Raw genomic sequence first — 16,300 nt, forward strand, 5'->3', positions numbered from 1 at the left:
CTTGAGCTGGGGAGGGTCGCTGCTCGGGCACCCCCCTGTCAAGTGAAGGAGATCCAACTGAGGCAGCACAAGGAAACTCTCAAAAAGAGAACAAGGCTAGAGGAAGATCTGAGACAAAGAAATCTGACTTTTACCAGAGCTGACCAGAGGAAAGCACAAACACAGTCCCCCACTACCACAAATAATGCAGTCGAGTTTCCCACATTTGGGGAAATCACAGGGGTCAGCATACCCAGAATGCAATGAATGAACCTCACCCTGGGAGAACAATCTTCATGACCATGGTATCTCCTATGCAAAATAAGTATGATTTGGGATAGGGCTGGGGAGGGCCGCTGCTCAGGCACATCTCTGTCAAGTAAAGGAGATTCAACTGAGGCAGCACAAGGGAACTCTCATCTGGGGACAACAACTGCAGGGAGAACACATATTTTCAGATGAACATGGGAGAGCAGAAGGCTGCCTAATACTGAAGCACCCCAAACAACAAACCAAATGCAACAAATAGTACAAGCATTCCTGGGGGAAGGTCTGCAGAAGACGGATTTGCATACGGTGATGTCATCCAAGCAGTGGGCCAAAGTTGGCTGGAACCCTCATCTGCATATGAAAAGAGAAAAGGGGTATGCAGGGCATGGCGGCCTTTTGCGGCGCTTGGATGACCCTTAGTTCGCATTAAACACCTCCACCCTCCGTCGGTGTGGGGCTCATGTTGGCTATGCCCCAGCCCCTGAAGCATTCAAGCTGATTTCTTGCAGCAGCTGGGCACTGTAACAGCTCCAGAGCTGCTCTGAAAGGCAAGTTTAAGGGTGTGGGCCCTGCAGCACTACCTGTAGTTTGCATTGTGCGTTGGAAGGCACAAAGTAAGCAGACAGGAGGAGAAGTCAAGAGAGTCCACAAGGGTATAGAAGGGAGGGGCTCAAGAAAAAAGAAGTGGAAACAGACAGCAAACTAGGCTGGAGAGAGACCTGAGACAAAGAGATCTGAATTATATGAGAGCCGACCAGGGGAAACACAAATTATGCAGTCAAGTTTCCCACATTTGGGGAAATCGCAGGGGCAGCACACCCAGAGTGCAATGGGTGAGCCTTGCCCTGGGAGAAGCACCTACATGATCATAGTATCTCACCTGGCAGGTAAGTAGGAGTTGGGCTAGAGCTGGGGAAGGTCGCTGCTCGGGCACCCCCCTGTCAAGTGAAGGAGATCCAACTGAGGCAACACAAGGGAACTCTCGAAAGAAGAACAAGGCTAGAGGAAGATCTGAGACAAAGAAATCTGACTTTTACCAGAGCTGACCAGAGGAAAGCACAAACACAGTCCCCCACTACCACAAATAATGCAGTTGAGTTTCCCACATTTGGGGAAATTACAGGGGTCAGCATACCCAGAATGCAATGAATGAACCTAACCCTGGGAGAACAATCTTCATGACCATGGTATCTCCTATGCAAAATAAGTATGATTTGGGATAGGGCTGGGGAGGGCCGCTGCTCAGGCACATCTCTGTCAAGTAAAGGAGATTCAACTGAGGCAGCACAAGGGAACTCTCATCTGGGGACAACAACTGCAGGGAGAACACATATTTTCAGATGAACATGGGAGGGCAGAAGGCTGCCTAATACTGAAGCACCCCCAAACAACAAGCCAAATGCAACAACTAGTAAAAGCATTCCTGGGAGAAGGTCTGCAGAAGACGGATTTGCATACGGTGATGTCATCCAAGCAGTGGGCCAAAGTTGGCTGGAACCCTCATCTGCATATGCAAAGAAAAAAGGGTTATGCAGGGCATGGCGGCCTTTTGCGGTGCTTGGATGACCCCTAGTTCGCATTAAACACCTCCATTCTCCTTCGGTGTGGGGCTCATGTTGGCTATGCCCCAGCCCCTGAAGTATTCAAGCTGATTTCTTGCAGCAGCTGGGCACTGTAACAGCTCCAGAGCTGCTCTGTAAGGCAAGTAAAAGGGTGTGGGCCCTGCAGCACTACCTGTAGTTTGCATTGTGCGTTGGAAGGCACAAAGTAAGCAGACAGGAGGAGAAGTCAAGAGAGTCCACAAGGGTATAGAAGGGAGGGGCTCAAGAAAAAAGAAGTGGAAACAGACAGCAAACTAGGCTGGAGAGAGACCTGAGACAAAGAGATCTGAATTATATGAGAGCCGACCAGGGGAAACACAAATTATGCAGTCAAGTTTCCCACATTTGGGGAAATCGCAGGGGCAGCACACCCAGAGTGCAATGGGTGAGCCTTGCCCTGGGAGAAGCACCTACATGATCATAGTATCTCACCTGGCAGGTAAGTAGGAGTTGGGCTAGAGCTGGGGAGGGTCGCTGCTCGGGCACCCCCCTGTCAAGTGAAGGAGATCCAACTGAGGCAACACAAGGGAACTCTCGAAAGAAGAACAAGGCTAGAGGAAGATCTGAGACAAAGAAATCTGACTTTTACCAGAGCTGACCAGAGGAAAGCACAAACACAGTCCCCCACTACCACAAATAATGCAGTTGAGTTTCCCACATTTGGGGAAATCACAGGGGTCAGCATACCCAGAATGCAATGAATGAACCTAACCCTGGGAGAACAATCTTCATGACCATGGTATCTCCTATGCAAAATAAGTATGATTTGGGATAGGGCTGGGGAGGGCCGCTGCTCAGGCACATCTCTGTCAAGTAAAGGAGATTCAACTGAGGCAGCACAAGGGAACTCTCATCTGGGGACAACAACTGCAGGGAGAACACATATTTTCAGATGAACATGGGAGGGCAGAAGGCTGCCTAATACTGAAGCACCCCCAAACAACAAACCAAATGCAACAACTAGTAAAAGCATTCCTGGGAGAAGGTCTGCAGAAGACGGATTTGCATACGGTGATGTCATCCAAGCAGTGGGCCAAAGTTGGCTGGAACCCTCATCTGCATATGCAAAGAAAAAAGGGTTATGCAGGGCATGGCGGCCTTTTGCGGTGCTTGGATGACCCCTAGTTCGCATTAAACACCTCCATTCTCCTTCGGTGTGGGGCTCATGTTGGCTATGCCCCAGCCCCTGAAGTATTCAAGCTGATTTCTTGCAGCAGCTGGGCACTGTAACAGCTCCAGAGCTGCTCTGTAAGGCAAGTAAAAGGGTGTGGGCCCTGCAGCACTACCTGTAGTTCGCATTGTGCGTTGGAAGGCACAAAGTAAGCAGACAGGAGAAGTCAGGAGAGTGCACAAGGGCATAGACGGCAGGGGCTCAAGAAAAGAGAAGTGGAAACAGACAGCAAACTAGGCTGGAGAGAGACCTGAGACAAAGAGATCTGAATTATACAAGCGCCGACCAGGGGAAACACAAATTATGCAGTCAAGTTTCCCACATTTGGGGAAATCGCAGGAGCAGCACACCCAGAGTGCAATGGGTGAGCCTTGCCCTGGGAGAAGCACCTTCATGATCATAGTATCTCACCTGGCAGGTATGTAGGAGTTGGGCTAGAGCTGGGGAGGGTCGCTACTCGGGTACCCCCCTGTCAAGTGAAGGAGATCAAACTGAGGCAGCACAATGGAACTCTCGAAAGAAGAACAAGGCTAGAGGAAGATCTGAGACAAAGAAATCTGACTTTTACCAGAGCTGACCAGAGGAAAACACAAAAACAGTCCCCCACTACCACAAATAATGCAGTTGAGTTTCCCACATTTGGGGAAATCACAGGGGTCAGCATACCCAGAATGCAATGAATGAACCTCATCCTGGGAGAACAGTCTTTATGACCATGGTATCTCCTATGCAAAATAAGTATGATTTGGGATAGGGCTGGGGAGGGCCGCTGCTCAGGCACATCTCTGTCAAGTAAAGGAGATTCAACTGAGGCAGCACAAGGGAACTCTCATCTGGGGACAACAACTGCAGGGAGAACACATATTTTCAGATGAACATGGGAGGGCAGAAGGCTGCCTAATACTGAAGCACGCCCAAACAACAAACCAAATGCAACAACTAGTACAAGCATTCCTGGGGGAAGGTCTGCAGAAGACGGATTTGCATACGGTGATGTCATCCAAGCAGTGGGCCAAAGTTGGCTGGAACCCTCATCTGCATATGAAAAGAGAAAAGGGGTATGCAGGGCATGGCGGCCTTTTGCGGCGCTTGGATGACCCTTAGTTCGCATTAAACACCCCCACCCTCCTTCGGTGTGGGGCTCATGTTGGCCATGCCCCAGCCCCTGAAGCATTCAAGCTGATTTCTTGCAGCAGCTTGGCACTGTAACAGCTCCAGAGCTGCTCTGTAAGGCAAGTAAAAGGGTGTGGGCCCTGCAGCACTACCTGTAGTTTGCATTGTGCATTGGAAGGCACTTAAGAAAAGAGAAGTGGAAACAGACAGCAAACTAGGCTGGAGAGAGACCTGAGACAAAGAGATCTGAATTATACGAGAGCCGACCAGGGGAAACACAAATTATGCAGTCAAGTTTCCCACATTTGGGGAAATCGCAGGAGCAGCACACCCAGAGTGCAATGGGTGAGCCTTGCCCTGGGAGAAGCACCTACGTGATCATAGTATCTCACCTGGCAGGTAAGTAGGAGTTGGGCTAGAGCTGGGGAGGGTCGCTGCTCGGGTACCCCCCCTGTCAAGTGAAGGAGATCCAACTGAGGCAGCACAAGGGAATTCTCGAAAGAAGAACAAGGCTAGAGGAAGATCTGAGACAAAGAAATCTGACTTTTACCAGAGCTGACCAGAGGAAAACACAAACACAGTCCCCCACTACCACAAATAATGCTGTCGAGTTTCCCACATTTGGGGAAATCACAGGGGTCAGCATACCCAGAATGCAATGAATGAACCTCATACTGGGAGAATAATCTTCATGACCATGGTCTCTCCTATGCAAAATAAGTATGATTTGGGATAGGGCTGGGGAGGGCCGCTGCTCAGGCACATCTCTGTCAAGTAAAGGAGATTCAACTGAGGCAGCATAAAGGAACTCTCATCTGGGGACAACAACTGCAGGGAGAACACATATTTTCAGATGAACATGGGAGGGCAGAAGGCTGCCTAATACTGAAGCACCCCCAAACAACAAACCAAATGCAACAACTAGTGCAAGCATTCCTGGGGGAAGGCCTGCAGCAGATGGATTTGCATATGGTGATGTCATCCAAAGCAGTGGGTCAAAGTTGGCTTCAACCCTCGTCTTTATATGAAATGAGAAAAGGGGCGTGCAGGGCATGGCGGCCTTTTGCGGCGCTTGGATGACCCCTAGTTCGCATTAAACACCTCCACCCTCCTTCGGTGTGGGGCTCATGTTGGCTATGCCCCAGCCCCTGAAGCATTCAAGCTGATTTCTTGCATTAGCTGGGCACTGTAACTGCTCCAGAGCTGCTCTGTACGGCAAGTAAAAGGGTGTGGGCCCTGCAGCACTACCTGTAGTTTGCATTGTGCATTGGAAGGCACAAAGTAAGCAGACGGGAGAAGTAAGGATAGTGCGCAAGGCCATAGAATGGAGCGGCTTAAGAAAAGAGAAGTGGAAACAGACAGCAAACTAGGCTGGAGAGAGACCTGAGACAAAGAGAACTGAATTATACCAGAGCCGACCAGGGGAAACACAAATTATGCAGTCAAGTTTCCCACATTTGGGGAAATCGCAGGGGCAGCACATCCAGAGTGCAATGGGTGAGCCTTGCCCTGGGAGAAGCACCTTCATGATTATAGCATCTCACCTGGCAGGTAAGTAGAAGTTGGGCTAGAGCTGGGGAGAGTCGCTGCACGGGCACCCCCCTGTCAAGTGAAGGAGATCCAACTGAGGCAGCACAAGGGAACTCTCGAAAGAAGAACAAGGCTAGAGGAAGATCTGAAACAAAGAAATCTGACTTTTACCAGAGCTGACCAGAGGAAAGCACAAACACAGTCCCCCACTACCACAAATAATGCAGTTGAGTTTCCCACATTTGGGGAAATCACAGGGGTCAGCATACCCAGAATGCAATGAATGAACCTCACCCTGGGAGAACAATCTTCAAGACCATGGTCTCTCCTATGCAAAATAAGTATGATTTGGGATAGGGCTGGGGAGGGCCGCTGCTCAGGCACATCTCTGTCAAGTAAAGGAGATTCAACTGAGGCAGCACAAGGGAACTCTCATCTGGGGACAACAACTGCAGGGAGAACACATATTTTCAGATGAACATGGGAGGGCAGAAGGCTGCCTAATACTGAAGCACCCCCAAACAACAAACCAAATGCAACAACTAGTGCAAGCATTCCTGGGGGAAGGCCTGCAGCAGATGGATTTGCATATGGTGATGCCATCCAAGCAGTGGGTCAAAGTTGGCTTCAACTGTCGTCTGCATATGAAAAGAGAAAAGGGGCGTGCAGGGCATGGCGGCCTTTTGCGGCGCTTGGATGACCCCTAGTTCGCATTACACACCTCCACCCTCCTTCGGTGTGGGGCTCATGTTGGCTATGCCCCAGCCCCTGAAGCATTCAAGCTGATTTCTTGCAGCAGCTGGGCACTGTAACTGCTCCAGAGCTGCTCTGTAAGGCAAGTAAAAGGGTGTGGGCCCTGCAGCACTACCTGTAGTTTGCATTGTGCGTTGGAAGGCACGAAGTAAGCAGACGGGAGAAGTCAGGATAGTGCGCAAGGGCATAGAAGGGAGCGGCTCAAGAAAAGAGAAGTGGAAACAGACAGCAAACTAGGCTGGAGAGAGACCTGAGACAAAGAGATCTGAATTATACGAGAGATGACCAAGGGAAACACAAATTATGCAGTCAAGTTTCCCACATTTGGGGAAATCGCAGGGGCAGCACAACCAGAGTGCAATGGGTGAGCCTTGCCCTGGGAGAAGCACCTTCATGATCATAGTATCTCACCTGGCAGGTAAGTAGGAGTTGGGCTAGAGCTGGGGAGGGTCACTGCTCGGGCACCCCCCTCTCAAGTGAAAGAGATCCAACTGAGGCAGCACAAGGGAACTCTCGAAAGAAGAACAAGGCTAGAGGAAGATCTGATATAAAGAAATCTGATTTTTACCAGAGCTGACCAGAGGAAAGCACAAACACAGTCCCCCACTACCACAAATAATGCAGTCGAGTTTCCCACATTTGGGGAAATCACAGGGGTCAGCATACCCAAAATGCAATGAATGAACCTCACCCTCGGAGAACAATCTTCATGAAAATGGTATCTCCTATGCAAAATAAGTATGATTTGGGATAGGGCTGGGGAGGGCCGCTGCTCAGGCACATCTCTGTCAAGTAAAGGAGATTCAACTGAGGCAGCACAAGGGAACTCCCATCTGGGGACAACAACTGCAGGGAGAACACATATTTTCAGATGAACATGGGAGGGCAGAAGGCTGCCTAATACTGAAGCACCCCCAAACAACAAACCAAATGCAACAACTAGTACAAGCATTCCTGGGGGAAGTTCTGCAGAAGACGGATTTGCATACGGTGATGTCATCCAAGCAGTGGGCCAAAGTTGGCTGGAACCCTCATCTGCATATGAAAAGAGAAAAGGGGTATGCAGGGCATGGCGGCCTTTTGCGGCGCTTGGATGACCCTTAGTTCACATTAAACACCCCCACCCTCCTTCGGTGTGGGGCTCATGTTTGCTATGCCCCAGCCCCTGAAGCATTCAAGCTGATTTCTTGCAGCAGCTGGGCACTGTAACAGCTCCAGAGCTGCTCTGTACGGCAAGTAAAAGGGTGTGGGCCCTGCAGCACTACCTGTAGTTTGCATTGTGCATTGGAAGGCACTTAAGAAAAGAGAAGTGGAAACAGACAGCAAACTAGGCTGGAGAGAGACCTGAGACAAAGAGATCTGAATTATACGAGAGCCGACCAGGGGAAACACAAATTATGCAGTCAAGTTTCCCACATTTGGGGAAATCGCAGGAGCAGCACACCCAGAGTGCAATGGGTGAGCCTTGCCCTGGGAGAAGCACCTACGTGATCATAGTATCTCACCTGGCAGGTAAGTAGGAGTTGGGCTAGAGCTGGGGAGGGTCGCTGCTCGGGTACCCCCCTGTCAAGTGAAGGAGATCCAACTGAGGCAGCACAAGGGAATTCTCGAAAGAAGAACAAGGCTAGAGGAAGATCTGAGACAAAGAAATCTGACTTTTACCAGAGCTGACCAGAGGAAAGCACAAACACAGTCCCCCACTACCACAAATAATGCTGTCGAGTTTCCCACATTTGGGGAAATCACAGGGGTCAGCATACCCAGAATGCAATGAATGAACCTCACCCTGGGAGAATAATCTTCATGACCATGGTCTCTCCTATGCAAAATAAGTATGATTTGGGATAGGGCTGGGGAGGGCCGCTGCTCAGGCACATCTCTGTCAAGTAAAGGAGATTCAACTGAGGCAGCACAAGGGAACTCCCATCTGGGGACAACAACTGCAGGGAGAACACATATTTTCAGATGAACATGGGAGGGCAGAAGGCTGCCTAATACTGAAGCACCCCCAAACAACAAACCAAATGCAACAACTAGTACAAGCATTCCTGGGGGAAGTTCTGCAGAAGACGGATTTGCATACGGTGATGTCATCCAAGCAGTGGGCCAAAGTTGGCTGGAACCCTCATCTGCATATGAAAAGAGAAAAGGGGTATGCAGGGCATGGCGGCCTTTTGCGGCGCTTGGATGACCCTTAGTTCACATTAAACACCCCCACCCTCCTTCGGTGTGGGGCTCATGTTTGCTATGCCCCAGCCCCTGAAGCATTCAAGCTGATTTCTTGCAGCAGCTGGGCACTGTAACAGCTCCAGAGCTGCTCTGTACGGCAAGTAAAAGGGTGTGGGCCCTGCAGCACTACCTGTAGTTTGCATTGTGCATTGGAAGGCACTTAAGAAAAGAGAAGTGGAAACAGACAGCAAACTAGGCTGGAGAGAGACCTGAGACAAAGAGATCTGAATTATACGAGAGCCGACCAGGGGAAACACAAATTATGCAGTCAAGTTTCCCACATTTGGGGAAATCGCAGGAGCAGCACACCCAGAGTGCAATGGGTGAGCCTTGCCCTGGGAGAAGCACCTACGTGATCATAGTATCTCACCTGGCAGGTAAGTAGGAGTTGGGCTAGAGCTGGGGAGGGTCGCTGCTCGGGTACCCCCCTGTCAAGTGAAGGAGATCCAACTGAGGCAGCACAAGGGAATTCTCGAAAGAAGAACAAGGCTAGAGGAAGATCTGAGACAAAGAAATCTGACTTTTACCAGAGCTGACCAGAGGAAAGCACAAACACAGTCCCCCACTACCACAAATAATGCTGTCGAGTTTCCCACATTTGGGGAAATCACAGGGGTCAGCATACCCAGAATGCAATGAATGAACCTCACCCTGGGAGAATAATCTTCATGACCATGGTCTCTCCTATGCAAAATAAGTATGATTTGGGATAGGGCTGGGGAGGGCCGCTGCTCAGGCACATCTCTGTCAAGTAAAGGAGATTCAACTGAGGCAGCACAAGGGAACTCTCATCTGGGGACAACAACTGCAGGGAGAACACATATTTTCAGATGAACATGGGAGGGCAGAAGGCTGCCTAATACTGAAGCACCCCCAAACAACAAACCAAATGCAACAACTAGTGCAAGCATTCCTGGGGGAAGGCCTGCAGCAGATGGATTTGCATATGGTGATGTCATCCAAACAGTGGGTCAAAGTTGGCTTCAACCCTCGTCTGCATATGAAAAGAGACAAGGGGCGTGCAGGGCATGGCGGCCTTTTGCGGCGCTTGGATGACCCCTAGTTCGCATTACACACCTCCACCCTCCTTCGGTGTGGGGCTCATGTTGGCTATGCCCCAGCCCCTGCTTCAGGGGCTGGGGCATAGCCAACATGAGCCCCACACCAAAGGAGAGTGGGGGTGTTTAATGCAAACTAGGGGTCATCCAAGCACTGCAAAAGGCCGCCATGCCCTGCATGCCCCTTTTCTCTTTTTATATGCAGATGAGGGTTCCAGCCAACTTTGGCCCACTGCTTGGATGACATCACAGTATGCAAATCCGTCTGCTGCAGACCTTCCCCCAGGAATGCTTGTACTAGTTGTTGGATATGGTTTGATATTTGATGGTGCTTCAGTATTAGGCAGCCTTCCGCCCTCCCATGTTCATCTGAAAAGATGTGGTCTCCCTGCAGTTGTTGTCCCCAGACGAGAGTTCCCTTGTGCTTCCTCAGTTGAATCTCCTTAACTTGACGGGGGAGGGGCTGCCCGAGCTGCCACCCTCCCCAGCCCTATCCCAACTCATACTTATTTTACATATTAGATCTCTTGATCATGAAGATTGTTCTCACAGGGTGAGGTTCATCCATTATATTTTAAAATAGGAAGGTACAAATTACATATTTGAATTGCATCTATGTGCTGGATTCAAATGCCCCCCCCCCCCTTCCTTTCTCAATTGTGCCCGTCAGCAGCTATTCTAAGGTTGCTGCCAATGGGTGTGACACATTAATTTCTTCTGTGGGGTACACTGGACTCCACAAGGATTCACATTGGGGTGTAGAGTAGGATCTTGATCTGAGGCACCAACCGGCTCAAAGCTTTTGACTGTTCCCAAGATGCTCAGCGCATCCTCCTCTATAACCCCGCTTCCATGAACAGGGAGCTCAGTTTGTAGTTGGTGCCTTCAGTAGCAGGCCACTTAACAGGGGCCTGCCTCAGGCAGCCTATTCTTAGCTATTAATTTTGACAAGAAAAGAAGAACTTGTTTTATGAGAATCTACAAGGGCTGCAGCAGGCTAGGTCTAATAGACATCTTTACTGCAGCTTCATCACTCCCAGCGGCGCTGTATACTCCCGTGCCCTGGTTGCTGGGTCACTGCAGCGGAGGCTCCGGTTTCTTCCTAAGGTCAGTCACACACACACACCGCCCTTCCGGATCACGAGGCCGCTGATTAAGGGGAGCGTGGCCGTAGGGGGTGGGCCGTGTGCGCACTGGGGTGGACACTGATTACTGGGCAGCCGCTCCACTAGCCACCAGGTACAGTTAAGGAGCACAGGTCTGGGGGTTTTTCTCCTATATTAACCCAATTTTGTACTGCCCGCAGCGCATTGTGATAGGTAATAGGGCCTGATTCAGGTTGGATTGCAATCACAATAAGCGATCCAACTGCAAAAATTGCTAAGAGCATACGCATGTGCCTGCATGCGATCGCCTCTGCCTGTCAATCGGGGCAGGGGGGGAGAGTGGGGTCAGCAACACTCCATTTCCAAGTCAGGGATGGAGCAGTGCGGGGGCAAGGCTTCAAAATGGGGTCTGCAATGGAGGAGACACAGGGGGCGTGGTCACAGCGGCTGTATGACATCACATTCAGCCGCTGTGATCACAAAAATGGTGGCGACTTCCTGCGCGCACATACAGTCTGCACCAGCAGGAGGCTACACCATTGTTTATGATCACGCTGAACTGCAGTGCGACTGCAATTACAGCATGGTCAAGAAGGGAGGTGTCATACTGGGTGGCCATGCCCTGTCACTGTGCAGGAGCCAGCACCGCTTACACACTAGTCCCCGGGTGCAGCACCCAACCCCCGGGACACCCGGAGCAACAAAATGTAGATTCAGGCCACCAGGCCACGCCCCTACCTATGAAATCATGCCTCCTTTTTACCATTGCGCTGCTTATTTGCACGCACTGCATTACAATCTCCCTCGACACCTCTCTGGGTGTCACCAGTGATAGTGACACCTCTGCCATGCTTGTAGCAGCTAGTCCAAAGATCTATGCCTCAAGCCCTGAGTGTTTGCCCTTGTGACTTGTTGATCATCATAGCGAAGCAGATGCTTACAGAAAACTGCAGGGGCTTAGATTGAAAATAAAAAAAATTGATGGGTATAAGGTAGAGAGGAGCGGGTTCGGTTCTCCGAGAACCGAATTCCCCACGAACTCCACGTGGTTTACACTGGTCTGAGGCAGGCTCGGTTGTTCCCGCCTGACTCGGAAAACCTGAACAAGGGAAAATGTCATCATCCCGCTGTCGGATTCTCGCGAGATTCGGATATTATATATAGAGCTGCGCGTTGCCGCCATTTTTACTCGTGCATTGAAGAGAGAGCGGAGAGGACGTGGCTATGTTCTCTCAGTGGAAATCTCAATATCAGTGCTCAGTATCAGTGGTTACTTATTGCTGCTCAGTAATACTAGTAGTGTGTCTCTCCTGCTCAGTGTCAGTTCTCAGTAGTATCCTCATCAGTGCTCAGTATCACTGCTCATTGTCTTGTGCTGCATTGTGGTGCTCAGCATACTACAGTACATTACTAATAGTCCAGTGCTGCATCTTGCTGCTCAGTGTCAGTTCTAGTATCCTCATCAGTGCTCACTATCACTGCTCATTGCATTGTGGTGTTCTGTATACTACAGTAATATAGTAACATATAGTAACATAGTTTTTGAGGTTGAATAGAGGCAAATTGCCCATCGTGTTCAACCTGTTTTAAGTTGTGATGATTCTACATACTTGCTGAATAATGTTTTATGACTAGTTAGCTACTATAACTCATGTTACCCCCGGATTAACCATGTTGATATTTTAAGTATTATAACCTTGGATAGCTTTTTCATTCAGAAATGTAGCCATTCCTTTTTTAAATCCAATTACAGAGTCCGCCATTACCACCTTCCCTGGCAGGGAATTCCACATCCTGATTGCCCTAACAGTGAAGAAACCTTTCCTCCATTGCGTTCTGAACTTTCCTCCAGTCGCAGCGAGTGACCACGTGTTCTTTTAATAAATAATTCCTCTGATAACTCTTTGTTATGTATCTTTACATATTTGAAGATATTAATAATATCTCCTCTTAGGCACCTCTTTTCTAGTGTATACATATTCAGCCTAGTAAGTCTTTCCTTATAGTCCAGTACTTTTAGGCCTTTAATCAATTTAGTCTTCAGGATCTCTCGGACTTCCATGAGCAGCAGAGTAGTGCAATGGAAGGATGCTGGGCGCATAACCCAGAGGTCGATTAATCGAAACTATCCTCTGCTATGTGCATTTTTTTTTATAATTAAAGTAATCAAAAACTGGGATTGATATTTTGGCTCTTTTATTTTTACTTAAAGTACAATAACTTTTATCATTTTAATTTGTTTTAATAGTATATTGACAGCATTGTTTTCTTTAAAAAATCCACTTAATTATCTTTACCCTATTACTGAAATGGTAATTGACAAAAACAAACTACATTGTCACCAGAAGAGCAATGCAAAATGTACAAGTGATATATTAAAATCATCTTCCATCTTGAATTTCAATGATGCATTGGGACAACAATTTTGTGAGAAACATCTTCACCCATAAAGAAAGATTTTCTTAATTCCTTATCTGTGTGCTGATTAGATATTACCTTGTTTTCACATTAAACAGACTTCCACATGAGAAAGCAGCAAGGATGCAGTAACGTTTATGTTTCCTGGTGTCAACCTGTATTATTTCAGTAGACATTGAAATGAGGATGCATCTTGCTGCCTTTCCAATGTAGCAAGTTTAATTCAGTAATAGGTGAAAAAACATTCCTACAAAGGTGTTAATCAGAGACTTGGCTTTGTGGACACTTTTCAGAGAGCAAATTTGTTAGCATAAAAATAAAGTCAGAAAATGAAGAGCTGTTTAATCACTCAATTGGACTTTTCTGCCAGCATAATTTTTTTTTCTCTGCAACCCACTGCTAAATTGTGCTTCCTAGCTGTTTTTTATAAAATCACTTAATCAAATCTAACTCTGATTACATCAGAGAAGGCCAGGTACCCTACACCATAAGAGGGGGTTTGAAATTTTGACTTGTCTACTTAAAGATCACCAAAATCTGATCACAAGGTCAATTACATCCCTGGGTGGGATTGAACCACCAACCTTTTGGTTAATAGCCAAACATGCTAACCGATTGCACCACAGAGACACCTCGTAAAAGTCCATTCTGACAAAGGCTAATAAGCATTCATCTAGAACGTTTCCTAGAAAAACTTTAAAAAGTCAATAATCTGGAGAGTTTTTGTAAGAAACACATTGCTACTTTCCCATGATGAGTGAGTGCTTCAGGATCTCTTGCACTTACATGAGCAGCAGAGTACTGCAACGGAAGCATGCTGGGCCTATAACCCAGAGGTAGGCAGATTGAAACTATCCTCTGCTATATGCATTGTTTTTTGTTAATTAAAGTAATCCAAAACTGGGATTGATATTTTGGCTCTTTTATTTTTACTTAAAGTACAATAACTTTTACCATTTTAATTTGTTTTAATAGTATATTGACAGTATTGTTTTCTTTCAAAAATCCACTTAATTTTCTTTACCCTATTATTAAAATGGTAATTGACAAAAACAAACTACATTGTCACCAGAAGAGCAGTACAAAATGTACAAGTGATATATTAAAATCATCTTTCCAGCTTGAATTTCAATGATGCTTTGGTGCAACAATTTTGTGAGAAACATCTTCACCCATAAAGAAAGATTTTCTTAATTCCTTACCTGTGTGCTGATTAGATATCACCTTGTTTTCACATTAAACAGACTTCCCCATGAGGAAGCAGCAAGGATGCAGTGACGTTTATGTTTCCTGGTGTCAACCTGTATTATTTCAGTAGACATTGAAATGAGGATGCATCTTGCTGCCTTTCCAATGAAGCAAGTTTAATTCAGTAATAGGTGAAAAACCATCCCTACAAAGGTGTTAATCAGAGACTTGGCTTTGTGGACACTTTTCAGAGAGCAAATTTGTTAGCATAAACATAAAATCAGAAAATGAAGAGCTGTTTCGTCACTAAATTGGACTTTTCTGCCAGCATAATTTTTTTTCTCTGCAACCCACTGCTAAATTGTGCTTCCTAGCTGTTTTTTTATAAAATCACTTAATCAAATCTAACTCTGATTACATCAGAGAAGGCCAGGTACCCTACACCATAAGAGGGGGTTTGAAATTTTGACTTGTCTATTTAAAGATCACCAAAATCTGATTACAAGGTTATTTACATCCCTGGGTAGGATTGAACCACCAACCTTTTGGTTAATAGCCAAACATGCTAACCGATTGCGCCACATAGACACCTTGCAAAAGTAGATACTGACAAAGGCTAATAAGCATTTATCTAGAACGTTTCCTAGAAAAACTTTAAAAAGTCAATAATCTGGAGAATTTTTGTAAGAAACACATTGGTACTTTCCCATGATGAGTGAGTGCTTCAGGATCTCTTTCACTTACATGGGCTATTAACCAAAAGGTTGGTGGTTCAATCCCACCCAGGGATGTAATTGACCTTGTGATCAGATTTTGGTGATCTTTAAGTAGACAAGTCAAAATGTCAAACCCCCTCTTATGGTGTAGGGTACCTGGCCTTCTCTGACGTAATCAGAGTTAGATTTAATTAAGTGATTTTATAAAAAACAGCTAGGAAGCACAATTTAGCAGTGGGTTGCAGAGAAAAAAATAACATTTTAAACCTACCGGTAAATTTTTTTTCTCGTAGTCCGTAGAGGATGATGGGGACTCCGTAAGGACCATGGGGGATAGACGGGCTCCGCAGCAGACATGGGCACTTTAAGAAAGACTTTAGATCTGGGTGTGCACTGGCTCCTCCCTCTATGCCCCTCCTCCATACCTCAGTTAGAGAAACTGTGCCCAGAGGAGACGGACAGTACGAGGAAAGGATTTTTGTTAATCCAAGGTCAAGATTCATACCAGCCACACCAATCACACCGTATAACTTGTGATATACTACCCAGTTAACAGTATGAAAACAACATAGCATCAGTCCAAGACCGATGAAAACTAACATATAACCCTTATGTAAGCAATAACTATATACAAGTCTTGCAGAAGTAGTCCGCACTTGGGACGGGCACCCAGCATCCTCTACGGACTACGAGAAAAAGATTTACCGGTAGGTTTAAAATCTTATTTTCTCTTACGTCCTAAAAGATGCTGGGGACTCCGTAAGGACCATGGGGATTATACCAAAGCTCCCAAACGGGCTCCTGCGGATGACTCTGCAGCACCGATTGAGCAAACAGGAGGTCCTCCTCAGCCAGGGTATCAAACTTATAGAACTTTGCAAAGGTGTTTGAACCCGACCAAGTAGCAGCTCGGCACAGCTGTAGTGCCGAGACCCCCGGGCAGCTGCCCAAGAAGAGCCCACCTTCCTAGTGGAATGGGCCTTGACTGAATTAGGCAACGGCAATCCCGCCATAGAATGCGCCTGCTGAATCGTGTTACAGATCCAGAGAGCAATAGTCTGATTTGAAGCAGGGGTGCCAATCTTGTTGGCTACATACAGGACAAACAGTGCTTCTGTTTTTCTGACTCTAGCCGTTCTGGCCACGTAAATTTTCAAAGCCCTGACCA

At 47.3% G+C, this 16,300-nt stretch overlaps 15 non-coding genes and 3 pseudogenes across 15 annotated transcripts; all 18 read right to left on the reverse strand.

Moving 5' to 3' along the window:
• Positions 1-144: 144 nt before the first annotated feature.
• Positions 145-308, reverse strand: LOC135006430 (U1 spliceosomal RNA). Its single transcript, XR_010206629.1, has one exon. It is a non-coding gene; the product is annotated as a U1 spliceosomal RNA (small nuclear RNA).
• A 694-nt stretch (positions 309-1,002) lies between these two features.
• LOC135006508 (U1 spliceosomal RNA) lies at positions 1,003-1,144 on the reverse strand (annotated as a pseudogene).
• A 152-nt stretch (positions 1,145-1,296) lies between these two features.
• On the reverse strand, positions 1,297-1,460 carry LOC135006369 (U1 spliceosomal RNA). The gene has a single exon (XR_010206571.1). It is a non-coding gene; the product is annotated as a U1 spliceosomal RNA (small nuclear RNA).
• Positions 1,461-2,155: 695 nt separating this feature from the next.
• LOC135006509 (U1 spliceosomal RNA) lies at positions 2,156-2,297 on the reverse strand (annotated as a pseudogene).
• A 152-nt stretch (positions 2,298-2,449) lies between these two features.
• Positions 2,450-2,613, reverse strand: LOC135006546 (U1 spliceosomal RNA). Its single transcript, XR_010206731.1, has one exon. It is a non-coding gene; the product is annotated as a U1 spliceosomal RNA (small nuclear RNA).
• A 671-nt stretch (positions 2,614-3,284) lies between these two features.
• LOC135006477 (U1 spliceosomal RNA) lies at positions 3,285-3,447 on the reverse strand. Its single transcript, XR_010206671.1, has one exon. It is a non-coding gene; the product is annotated as a U1 spliceosomal RNA (small nuclear RNA).
• Positions 3,448-3,599: 152 nt separating this feature from the next.
• On the reverse strand, positions 3,600-3,763 carry LOC135006410 (U1 spliceosomal RNA). The gene has a single exon (XR_010206610.1). It is a non-coding gene; the product is annotated as a U1 spliceosomal RNA (small nuclear RNA).
• Positions 3,764-4,378: 615 nt separating this feature from the next.
• On the reverse strand, positions 4,379-4,541 carry LOC135006488 (U1 spliceosomal RNA). Its single transcript, XR_010206682.1, has one exon. It is a non-coding gene; the product is annotated as a U1 spliceosomal RNA (small nuclear RNA).
• A 153-nt stretch (positions 4,542-4,694) lies between these two features.
• Positions 4,695-4,858, reverse strand: LOC135006429 (U1 spliceosomal RNA). Its single transcript, XR_010206628.1, has one exon. It is a non-coding gene; the product is annotated as a U1 spliceosomal RNA (small nuclear RNA).
• Positions 4,859-5,541: 683 nt separating this feature from the next.
• Positions 5,542-5,693, reverse strand: LOC135006530 (U1 spliceosomal RNA; annotated as a pseudogene).
• A 152-nt stretch (positions 5,694-5,845) lies between these two features.
• Positions 5,846-6,009, reverse strand: LOC135006624 (U1 spliceosomal RNA). Its single transcript, XR_010206800.1, has one exon. It is a non-coding gene; the product is annotated as a U1 spliceosomal RNA (small nuclear RNA).
• Positions 6,010-6,680: 671 nt separating this feature from the next.
• On the reverse strand, positions 6,681-6,843 carry LOC135006507 (U1 spliceosomal RNA). The gene has a single exon (XR_010206700.1). It is a non-coding gene; the product is annotated as a U1 spliceosomal RNA (small nuclear RNA).
• A 152-nt stretch (positions 6,844-6,995) lies between these two features.
• LOC135006363 (U1 spliceosomal RNA) lies at positions 6,996-7,159 on the reverse strand. The gene has a single exon (XR_010206565.1). It is a non-coding gene; the product is annotated as a U1 spliceosomal RNA (small nuclear RNA).
• Positions 7,160-7,774: 615 nt separating this feature from the next.
• LOC135006489 (U1 spliceosomal RNA) lies at positions 7,775-7,937 on the reverse strand. Its single transcript, XR_010206683.1, has one exon. It is a non-coding gene; the product is annotated as a U1 spliceosomal RNA (small nuclear RNA).
• Positions 7,938-8,089: 152 nt separating this feature from the next.
• On the reverse strand, positions 8,090-8,253 carry LOC135006380 (U1 spliceosomal RNA). The gene has a single exon (XR_010206582.1). It is a non-coding gene; the product is annotated as a U1 spliceosomal RNA (small nuclear RNA).
• Positions 8,254-8,868: 615 nt separating this feature from the next.
• On the reverse strand, positions 8,869-9,031 carry LOC135006491 (U1 spliceosomal RNA). The gene has a single exon (XR_010206685.1). It is a non-coding gene; the product is annotated as a U1 spliceosomal RNA (small nuclear RNA).
• Positions 9,032-9,183: 152 nt separating this feature from the next.
• On the reverse strand, positions 9,184-9,347 carry LOC135006381 (U1 spliceosomal RNA). The gene has a single exon (XR_010206583.1). It is a non-coding gene; the product is annotated as a U1 spliceosomal RNA (small nuclear RNA).
• A 4,437-nt stretch (positions 9,348-13,784) lies between these two features.
• TRNAN-AUU (transfer RNA asparagine (anticodon AUU)) lies at positions 13,785-13,858 on the reverse strand. The gene has a single exon. It is a non-coding gene; the product is annotated as a tRNA-Asn (tRNA).
• Between the last annotated feature and the right edge of the window lie 2,442 nt (positions 13,859-16,300).

This window comes from Pseudophryne corroboree, unplaced genomic scaffold (genome assembly GCF_028390025.1).
Source record: "Pseudophryne corroboree isolate aPseCor3 unplaced genomic scaffold, aPseCor3.hap2 scaffold_213, whole genome shotgun sequence".
NCBI lineage: Eukaryota > Metazoa > Chordata > Amphibia > Anura > Myobatrachidae > Pseudophryne > Pseudophryne corroboree.